Source organism: Arachis hypogaea, chromosome 2 (assembly GCF_003086295.3).
Source record: "Arachis hypogaea cultivar Tifrunner chromosome 2, arahy.Tifrunner.gnm2.J5K5, whole genome shotgun sequence".
Lineage (NCBI taxonomy): Eukaryota > Viridiplantae > Streptophyta > Magnoliopsida > Fabales > Fabaceae > Arachis > Arachis hypogaea.
Window position 1 is genome coordinate 23,716,780 of NC_092037.1, and position 11,329 is coordinate 23,728,108.

The 11,329-nt window shown below is 41.6% G+C and overlaps 1 non-coding gene across 1 annotated transcript; it reads left to right on the forward strand.

Moving 5' to 3' along the window:
• The first annotated feature begins 8,848 nt into the window (after positions 1-8,848).
• Positions 8,849-8,956, forward strand: LOC112765638 (small nucleolar RNA R71). Its single transcript, XR_003183855.1, has one exon. It is a non-coding gene; the product is annotated as a small nucleolar RNA R71 (small nucleolar RNA).
• Positions 8,957-11,329: the final 2,373 nt, after the last annotated feature.

An 11,329-nucleotide genomic window follows, 5' to 3' on the forward strand; every position in this document is an offset into this window, starting at 1 on the left:
TGAGTAATAAAATAGGATATAAGCCAAACCGAGTCATGAAATCAATCACTCCTTTCAAAGCCACTTCCTTTACTTAACAAAACCGGGTTCAATTCCACAACTAAATCTGAAGCGTTTCAAACTACCAAGAGAATCATTCTTATTGTGTTTAACTAGAGTTCAAAAGATACTCTGAAACGTATTTAAAACGTCAGAATAATAATGTTCATCAATCGAAATCCAAATCCTTTTCAAAACCATGAAAACTCTTCCAAGAGACAATCTTTATGTTTAATAGAGAAAACATAAACCCGTTTTACCCTTTTAAAACAGCTTCAAAGCAAAATTCTATTTTGAATGAATCAAAATTTCCCAAATAACATTTCAAAAAGACTTGGATTTTATAGAAATTTTGGCAGCATCTCCCTTAAAACTTTGACTTTGCCACCCAGTTTGGGTCCCAACTAAACCGTTCCTCAATCCCTTTCAACAGTCTAGAATCCAAAAATCAATTCAAAATCAAGCTAAATCCAACAGTTGCCTCATTGGCATAACTCAAGGAAACCGTTTCAAAATCAAATCAATATCAACCGATTTAACTCATTTCCAAAGCTTTAAAAAGACGGCTCAATAACAAATCATTTGTCCAAAAACCAAGTCAATTAAAATAAACCAGGCTGAACTCAAAAGTGCATTCGAATTTTCACAATTGAAATAATTGACTCAATTCAAACCAATCATCAACGGTTTACACTCAGATTTCAAATCTTTAAAGAATCAACTTTAAAACATTACATTTCACAGAGCCGCACAATAATTCAGCCAAACCAACATCCATAATCATTCGAGTCAATCAAATAATATATAAGGCAATTACAATCACCAAATACACAATATCTCACATCAGTATCCATATGTAATAATTCCAATACATAAAACATAGTTTTTGGAAAGCGCCCCTACCTTAGAACGCAATTCCATAACCCAAACGCGTCACAAGAACCTCCTCTCTTAAACCGGGATCACCAACAACCGCAACCTCGGCCCCAAGCTACTCCCGCAATAACCACAACAACACTAATTGCAGCATATAATAATCAGAAATGACCACACGTTACCAAAACTCATTTATTAACCAGACATAACCGAAAACTAATGCGAGGCTTTTCGAAACATAATTTCTTACTGGAATGACAACACGATGCAGCTGCGATTTCAAACCGGCGGCAGTAACAGCTCTGGCGGTGGCCAGAAACTACGGTGGATCAACTAGAAAAACCGCACAGCATCAAAACCATCTCGAAAACCAAAAAGGCAGAAACCTCAAATGAAACCCTTACCGGCAACCTTTCCGGCGACAACAGAAGTAGCCAGAAGCTCCGGCAGTAGTTTCGGTGGCCTCAGAACTCCGGCAGCGGCGCTGTCAGACTCCGATGGTGTTTTAGGGAAGCTCCAGTGGCAAAAAGATTTTCCGGCAACCATACACAGCAGACCCTCAATCACAGCAACAACTAGGAGACCGGTGGACATGGTGGCAGACTCTGACGGCACGGCAGCAAGAGTGGTGGAACCACCCACCACCATCGTGCCTCACTCTCTCTGCAAGCCCCCCACGAGCGCGTTCTTCCTCTGTTCGCGCCTCCATCGGCACCGGCAAAGACAGCTTCTATGGCAGTTCTCAGTGGCGATGACACAGGCGGAGATGGATCCCCTTATCACGCTCTCTCTCTATCCTTGCTGGCAAAACTCCGATTTCTCTCTCCCTCTGTGCTTGCCGGCAGTGATAAGGTGGCGGCGGCAAACCCTAGCAGTGGTCGCGGCACGGCATGGACGCGGTGGTGATGAAGGCGCTACGGCTCTGAGTCTGCGACCATCCCCATTCGCGAGCCAACCCTTTCTCAGTTCTGCTCTCCCTGGCGACAGCGCAAACGGCGCGGTGGTGGCGGAAAATTGGAGCGCGATCGGCGACGAGCTGGACGTGGTGGCAGAACGTGGCTGGCCGGCGAGCTTCTGTTTCCCCAGTGCTTTTCCTTCTCTCGGATCTCCTTCCACTGGTGGTGAACCCTCCCTCTCGGATCTACCCTTTCCCAATCCCCCTTCCTTTCTTAATGAGAATTCCAGGAATCAGTGCAATGCTAGTCTAAGACTCCGGTCCAGGAATTAGACATGGCTTCACAGCCAGCCAAGCTTTCAAAGAAAGCTTCGGTCCAAAACACTAGACATGGCCAATGGCCAGCCAAGCCTTAGCAGATCACTGCTCCAAAAGCAAGATTGATAAAATTTAACAAGCTCTTGTGATGATAAGTTGAAACCTCGGTCCAATGAGATTAGACATGGCTTCTCAGCCAGCCAGACTTCAACAAATCATCATGAAACTCTAGAATTCATCTTCAAGAATTTCGAAAAAAAATAAATACCTAATCTAAGCAACAAGATGAACCGTCAGTTGTCCAAACTGAACAATCCCCGGCAACGGCGCCAAAAACTTGGTGTTGTTGCCGGATCTTGGCACTGATGTTACCGGACCAAAAGCTTGCTCAAAACTTGAACAATCCCCGGCAACGGCGCCAAAAACTTGGTGCGCGAAATTGTGAACAATACTTTTTACAACTCTCATAATCCCCGGACATGAACCCCAAAAACTTGGTGTTCAATACCATGGCATTACACAACTTCGCACAACTAACCAGCAAGTGCACTGGGTCGTCCAAGTAATAAACCTTACGCGAGTAAGGGTCGATCCCACGGAGATTGTTAGTATGAAGCAAGCTATGGTCATCTTGTAAATCTTAGTCAGGCAAACTCAAATGGATATGGTGATGAACGCATAAAAACATAAAGATAAAGATAGAGATACTTATGTAATTCATTGGTAGGAACTTTAGATAAGCGCATGAAGATGCCTTCCCTTCCGTCTCTCTGCTTTCCTACTGTCTTCATCCAATCCTTCTTACTCCTTTCCATGGCAAGCTTATGTAGGGTTTCACCGTTGTCAGTGGCTACCTCCCATCCTCTCAGTGAAAATGTTCCTATGCTCTGTCACAGCATGGCTAATCATCTGTCGGTTCTCGGTCAGACCGGAATAGAATCCAGCGATTCTTTTGCATCTGTCACTAACGCCCCGCCTGCTAGGAGTTTGAAGCACGTCACAGTCATTCAATCATTGAATCCTACTCAGAATACCACAGACAAGGTTAGACCTTCCGGATTCTCTTGAATGCCGCCATCAGTTCTAGCCTATACCACGAAGACTCTGATCTCACGGAATGGTTGGCTCGGTTGTCAGGCGAGCACTCGGTTGTCAGGCGATCAACCATGCATCGTGCAATCAGGAATCCAAGAGATATTCACCCAATCGAAGGTAGAACGGAGGTGGTTGTCAGTCACACGTTCATAGGTGAGAATGATGATGAGTGTCACGGATCATCACATTCATCAAGTTGAAGAACAAGTGATATCTTAGAACAAGAACAAGCGGAATTGAATGGAAGAACAATAGTAATTGCATTAATACTCGAGGTACAGCAGAGCTCCACACCTTAATCTATGGTGTGTAGAAACTCCACCGTTGAAAATACATAAGAACAAGGTCTAGGCATGGCCGAATGGCCAGCCTCCCAATGATCTAAGATAGCATAAAAATGAAGATAGCTACCAAAGTCTCTATCATGATCTAAGAACTAGATGTCCAAAGATGAAAATACAATAGTAAAAGGTCCTACTTATAGAAAACTAGTAGCCTAAGGTTTACAGAAATGACATAAAAATCCACTTCCGGGCCCACTTGGTGTGTGCTTGGGCTGAGCAATGAAGCATTTTCGTGTAGAGACTCTTCTTGGAGTTAAACGCCAGCTTTTATGCCAGTTTGGGCGTTTAACTCCCATTTTGGTGCCAGTTCCGGCGTTTAACGCTGGGATTTCTGAGGGTGACTTTAAACGCCGGTTTGGGTCATCAAATCTTGGGAAAAGTATGGACTATCATATATTGCTGGAAAGCCCAGGATGTCTACTTTCCAACGCCGTTGAGAGCGCGCCAATTGGGCTTCTGTAGCTCCAGAAAATCCACTTCGAGTGCAGGGAGGTCAGAATCCAACAGCATCTGCAGTCCTTTTTAGTCTCTGGATCAGATTTTTGCTCAGGTCCCTCAATTTCAGCCAGAAAATACCTGAAATCACAGAAAAACACACAAACTCATAGTAAAGTCCAGAAAAGTGAATTTTAACTAAAAACTAATAAAAATATACTAAAAACTAACTAGATCATACTAAAAACATACTAAAAACAATGCCAAAAAGCGTACAAATTATCCGCTCATCACAACACCAAACTTAAATTGTTGCTTGTCCTCAAGCAACTGAAAATCAAATAAGATAAAAAGAAGAGAATATGCAATGAATTCCAAAAACATCTATGAAGATCAGTATTAATTAGATGAGCGGGGCTTTTAGCTTTTTGCCTCTGAACAGTTTTGGCATCTCACTCTATCCTTTGAAATTCAGAATCATTGGCTTCTTTAGGAACTTAAAATCCAGATAGTGTTATTGATTCTCCTAGTTAAGTATGATGATTCTTGAACATAGCTACTTATTGAGTCTTGGCTGTGGCCCAAAGCACTCTGTCTTCCAGTATTACCACCGGATACATACATGCCACAGACACATAATTGGGTGAACCTTTTCAGATTATGACTCAGCTTTGCTAAAGTCCCCAATTAGAGGTGTCCAGGGTTCTTAAGCACACTCTTATTGCCTTGGATCACAACTTTATTTTTCTTTTTCTTTTTCTTTTTTTTTTTTTGCTTCAAGAATCATTGTAATGATTTTTTAGATCCTCAGTAACATGTCTCCTTTTTCATCATTCTTTCAAGAGCCAACATTCATGAACCACAAATTCAAGATACATATGCACTGTTTAAGCATACATTCAGAAAACAAAAATATTGCCACCACATCAAAATAATTAAACTGTTATAAAATTCAAAATTCATGCAATTCTTTCCTTTTCAATTTAAGCACGTTTTTATTCAAGAAAGGTGATGGATTCATAGGACATTCATAACTTTAAGGCATAGACACTAAGACACTAATGATCACAAGACACAAACATAGATAAACATAAGCATGAAATTCGAAAAACAGAAGAATAAAGAACAAGGAAATCAAGGAATGGGTCCACCTTAGTGATGGCGAATCTTTCTTCCTCTTGAAGATCCTATGGAGTGCTTGAGCTCCTCAATGTCTCTTCCTTGTCTTTGTTGCTCCTCTCTCATGATTCTTTGATCTTCTCTAATTTCATGGAGGATGATGGAGTGTTCTTGATGCTCCACCCTTAGTTGTCCCATGTTGGAACTCAATTCTCCTAGGGAGGTGTTTAATTGCTCCCAATAGTTTTGTGGAGGAAAGTGCATCCCTTGAGGAATCTCAGGGATCTCATGATGAGTGGGGTCTCTTGTGTGCTCCATCCTCTTCTTGGTGATGGGCATGTCCTCATCAATAGGGATGTCTCCCTCTATGTCAACTCCAACTGAATAACAGAGGTGACAAATGAGATGAGGAAAGGCTAACCTTGCTAAGGTAGAGGACTTATCCGCCACCTTATAGAGTTCTTGGGCTATAACCTCATGAACTTCTATTTCTTCTCCAATCATGATGCCATGGATCATGATAGCCCGGTCTATGGTAACTTCGGACCGGTTGCTAGTGGGAATGATTGAGCGTTGTATAAACTCTAACCATCCTCTAGCCACGGGTTTGAGGTCATGCCTTCTCAATTGAACCGGCTTCCCTCTTGAATCTCTCTTCCATTGGGTGCCCTCTTCACATATAATTGTGAGGACTTGGTCCAACCTTTGATCAAAGTTGACCCTTCTAGTGTAAGGATGTTCATCTCCTTGCATCATAGGCAAGTTGAACGCCACCCTCACACTTTCCGGACTAAAATCCAAGTATTTCCCCCGAACCATAGTAAGATAATTCTTTGGATCCGGGTTCACACTTTGATCATGGTTCTTGGTGATCCATGCATTGGCATAGAACTCTTGAACCATCAAGATTCCGACTTGTTGAATGGGGTTGGTAAGAACTTCCCAACCTCTTCTTCGGATCTCATGTTGGATCTCCGGATATTCACCCTTTTTGAGTGAAAAAGGGACCTCGGGGATCACCTTTTTCAAGGCCACAACTTCATAGAAGTGGTCTTGATGCACCCTTGAGATGAATCTTTCCATCTCCCATGACTCGGAGGTGGAAGCTTTTGCCTTTCCTTTCCTCTTTCTAGAGGTTTCTCCGGCCTTGGATGCCATAAATGGTTATGGAAAAACAAAAAGCAATGCTTTTACCACACCAAACTTAAAATGTTTGCTCGTCCTCGAGCAAAAGAAGGAAGAAGAGAGTAGAAGAAGAAGAAATGAGGAAGAAGGGAATGGCTTTGTGTTCGGCCAAAGGGGAGAGAAATGGTCTTTAGGATGTGTGAAAATGAAGGAGTGAAGGAGGGTTTATATAGGAGAGGGGAAGGGTAGGGTTCGGCCATTTGAGGGTGGGTTTGGGTGGGAAAGTGGTTTGAATTTGAATGGTGAGGTAGGTGGGGTTTTATGAAGGATGGATGTGAGTGGTGAAGATAAAGATGGGATTTGATAGGTGAGGGGTGATTGGTGAAAGGGTGTTGAGGTGATTGGTGAATGGGGGAGGAAGAGAGAGAGAGTGGTAGGGCAGGTGGGGATCCTGTGGGGTCCACAGATCCTGAGGTGTCAAGGAAAAGTCATCCCTGCACCAAATGGCAAACAAAATCACATTTTGTGCCAATTCTGGCGTTAAACGCCGGGCTGGTGCCCATTTCTGGCGTTTAACGCCAGCTTCTTGCCCTTTTCTGGCGTTTAACGCCAGTCTGGTGCCCCTTTCTGGCGTTAAACGCCCAGAATGATGCCAGACTGGGCGTTAAACGCCCAACAGCTAACCTCACTGGCGTTTAAACGCCAGTGGGTGCGTCCTCCAGGGTGTGCTGTTTTTCTTCCTGTTTTTCATTCTGTTTTTGCTTTTTTCATTGATTTTTTTGACTTCTCATGATCATCAACCTACAAAAAAGATAAAATAACAAAAGAAAAATAGATAAAATATAACATTGGGTTGCCTCCCAACAAGCGCTTCTTTAATGTCAGTAGCTTGACAGAGGACTCTCATGGAGCCTCAGAAATGCTCAGAGCTATGTTGGAACCTCCCAACACCAAACTTAGAGTTTGAATGTGGGGGTTCAACACCAAACTTAGAAGTTGGTTGTGGCCTCCCAACACCAAACTTAGAGTTTGACTGTGGGGGCTCTGTTTGGCTCTGCTTTGAGAGAAGCTCTTCATGCTTCCTCTCCATGATGACAGAGGGATATCCTTGAGCCTTAAACACCAAGGATTCTTCATTCACTTGAATGATCAACTCTCCTCTATCAACATCAATTACAGCCTTTGCTGTGGCTAGGAAGGGTCTGCCAAGGATGATGGATTCATCCATGCACTTCCCAGTCTCTAGGACTATGAAATCAGTAGGGATGTAATGGTCTTCAACCTTAACCAGAACATCCTCTACAAGTCCATGGGCTTGTTTTCTTGAATTGTCTGCCATCTCTAGTGAGATTTTTGCAGCTTGCACCTCAGAGATCCCTAACTTCTCCATTACAGAGAGAGGCATGAGGTTTACACTTGACCCTAAGTCACACAAGGCCTTCTTGAAGGTCATGGTGCCTATGGTACAAGGTATTGAAAACTTCCCAGGATCCTGTCTCTTTTGAGGCAGTTTCTGCCTAGACAAGTCATCCAGTTCTTTGGTGAGCAAAGGGGATTCATCCTCCCAAGTCTCATTTCCAAATAACTTGTCATTTAGCTTCATGATTGCTCCAAGGTATTTAGCAACTTACTCTTCAGTGACATACTCATCCTCTTCAGAGGAAGAATACTCATCAGAGCTCATGAATGGCAGAAGTAAGTCCAATGGAATCTCTATGGTCTCAGTTTGAGCCTCAGATTCCTATGGTTTCTCATTGGGGAACTCATTGGAGGCCAGTGGATGCCCAGTGAGGCCTTCCTCAGTGGCGTTCACTGCCTCTCCTTCCTCCCAAAATTCGGCCATGTTGATGGCCTTGCACTCTCCTTTTGGATTTTCTTCTGTATAGCTTGGGAGAGTACTAGGAGGGGGTTCAGTAATTTTCTTGCTCAGCTGACCCACTTGTCCTTCCAAATTTTTAATGGAGGACCTAGTTTCAGTCATGAAACTTTGAGTGGTTTTGATTAGATCAGAGACCATGGTTGCTAAGTCAGAGGTATTCTGCTTAGAACACTCTGTCTGTTGCTGAGAGGATGATGGAAAAGGCTTGCTATTGCTAAACCTGTTTCTTCCACCATTATTGTTATTGAAACCTTGTTGAGGTCTCTGTTGATCCTTCCATGAAAGATTTGAATGATTCCTCCATGAAGGATTATAGGTGTTTCCATAGGGTTCTCCCATGTAATTCACCTCTTCCATTGAAGGGTTCTCAGGATCATAAGCTTCTTCCTCAGATGAAGCTTCCTTAGTACTGCTTGGTGCATTTTGCATTCCAGACAGACTTTGAGAAATCATATTGACTTGTTGAGTCAATATTTTATTCTGAGCCAATATGGCATTCAGAGTGTCAATCTCAAGAACTCCTTTCTTCTGACTAGTCCCATTGTTCACAGGATTTCTTTCAGAAGTGTACATGAATTGGTTATTTGCAACCATTTCAATCAGTTCTTGAGCTTCAGTAGGCGTCTTCTTCAGATGAAGAGATCCTCCAGAAGAGCTATCCAAAGACATCTTGGACAGTTCAGAGAGACCATCATAGAAAATACCTATGATACTCCATTCAGAAAGCATATCAGAAGGGCACTTTTTGATTAATTGTTTGTATCTTTCCCAAGCTTCATAGAGGGATTCTCCTTCCTTCTGTCTGAAGGTTTGGACTTCCACTCTAAGCTTACTCAATTTTTGAGGTGGAAAGAACTTTGCCAAGAAGGCATTGACTAGCTTTTCCCAAGAGTCCATGCTTTCTTTAGGTTGAGAGTCCAACCATGTCCTAGCTCTGTCTCTTACAGCAAAAGGGAATAGCATAAGTCTGTAGACCTCAGGGTCAACCCCATTAGTCTTGACTGTGTCACAGATTTGCAAGAATTCAGCTAAAAACTGATGAGGATCTTCCAATGGAAGTCCATGGAACTTGCAATTCTGTTGCATTAGAGAAACTAATTGAGGCTTAAGCTCAAAGTTGTTTGCTCTAATGGCAGGGATAGAGATGCTTCTCCCCTAGAAGTCGGAAGTAGGTGCAGTAAAGTCACCCAGCACCTTCCTTGCATTGTTGGCATTGTTGTTTTCGGCTGCCATGTGTTCTTCTTCTTTGAAGAATTCGGTCAGGTCCTCTAAAGAGAGTTGTGCTTTGGCTTCTCTTAGCTTTCTCTTCAAGGTCCTTTCAGGTTCAGGATCAGCCTCAACAAGAATGTTTTTGTCTTTGCTCCTGCTCATATGAAAGAGAAGAGAACAAGAAAATGTGGAATCCTCTATGTCACAGTATAGAGATTCCTTGAAGTGTCAGAGGAAAAGAAGAGTAGAAGACAGAAGTAGAAAATTCGAACTTATCAAAGAAGATGGAGTTCGAATTTTGCATTAAGGAATAGTGTTAGTCCATAAATAGAAGGATGTGAGAAGAAGAGAAGTAATTTTCGAAAATTAAGTAAAAGAATTTGAAAACATTTTTGAAAAACTTTAAAAATTTTCGAAAATGAAAGTGGAAAAGAAATCAAGTAATTTTTGAAAAAGATTTTGAAATTAGAAATCAAAAAGATTTGATTGAAAACTATTTTGAAAAAGATGTGGTTAAGAAGATATGATTAGTTTAAAAAAATGTGATTGAGAAGATATGATTTGAAAAACATTTTTTTAAAAAGATTTAATTTTGAAAATTAGTAACTTGCCTAACAAGAAAAGATACGATTCAAACATTAAACCTTTCTCAACAGAAAAGGCAACATACTTGAAATGTTGAATCAAATCATTAATTGATGGCAAGTATCCTTAAAACGGAAAGAAATTGAATTTGAAAAAGATTTGATTGAAAAGATATGATTTGAAAAAGATTTGATTTTGAAAAACTTTGAAAACCTGAAAAAAAATTGCATTGAAAAACAAAATCTTCCCCCTTTAGCCATCCTGGCGTTAAACGCCCAGAATGGTGCACATTCTGGCGTTTAACGCCCAAAACTATACCCTTTTGGGCGTTAAACGCCCAACCAGGTACCCTGGCTGGCGTTTAAACGCCAGTCTGTCCTTCTTCACTGGGCGTTTTGAACGCCCAGCTTTTTTCTGTATAATTCCTCTGCTGAATGTTCTGAATCTTCAATTCTCTGTATTATTGACTTGAAGAGACACAAATTACAAATATTTTTGGATTTTTAATAATAAGGATAAATCAAAATGCAACAAGAATCAAATAACAATGCATGCAAGACACCAAACTTAGCAGTTTGTATACTACTGACACTAATGAGAATGCATATGAGACACACAAAACACTCAAGTCAATTGAATTTAAAGATCAGAGCACGAAAATCATCAAGAATTACTTGAAGATCCTTAAGACATATGAATGAATGCATGCAACTGACACTAAACTTAAGATGAGACACTAGACTCAAACAAGAATTTTTTGGATTTTATGATTTTGTAAATTTTTTTGTGTTTTTCGAAAATTAAGTGAAAAAAAAGATATCAAAATTCTTAATGAGAATTCCAGGAATCAGTGCAATGCTAGTCTAAGACTCCGGTCCAGGAATTAGACATGGCTTCACAGCCAGCCAAGCTTTCAAAGAAAGCTTCGGTCCAAAACACTAGACATGGCCAATGGCCAGCCAAGCCTTAGCAGATCACTGCTCCAAAAGCAAGATTGATAAAATTCAACAAGCTCTTGTGATGATAAGTTGAAACCTCGGTCCAATGAGATTAGACATGGCTTCTCAGCCAGCCAGACTTCAACAAATCATCATGAAACTCTAGAATTCATCTTCAAGAATTTCGAAAAAAAATAAATACCTAATCTAAGCAACAAGATGAACCGTCAGTTGTCCAAACTGAACAATCCCCGGCAACGGCGCCAAAAACTTGGTGCTGTTGCCGGATCTTGGCACTGATGTTACCGGACCAAAAGCTTGCTCAAAACATGAACAATCCCCGGCAACGGCGCCAAAAACTTGGTGCGCGAAATTGTGAACAATACTTTTCACAACTCTCATAATCCCCGGACATGAACCCCAAAAACTTGGTGTTCAATACCATGGCATTACACAACTTCGCACAACTAAC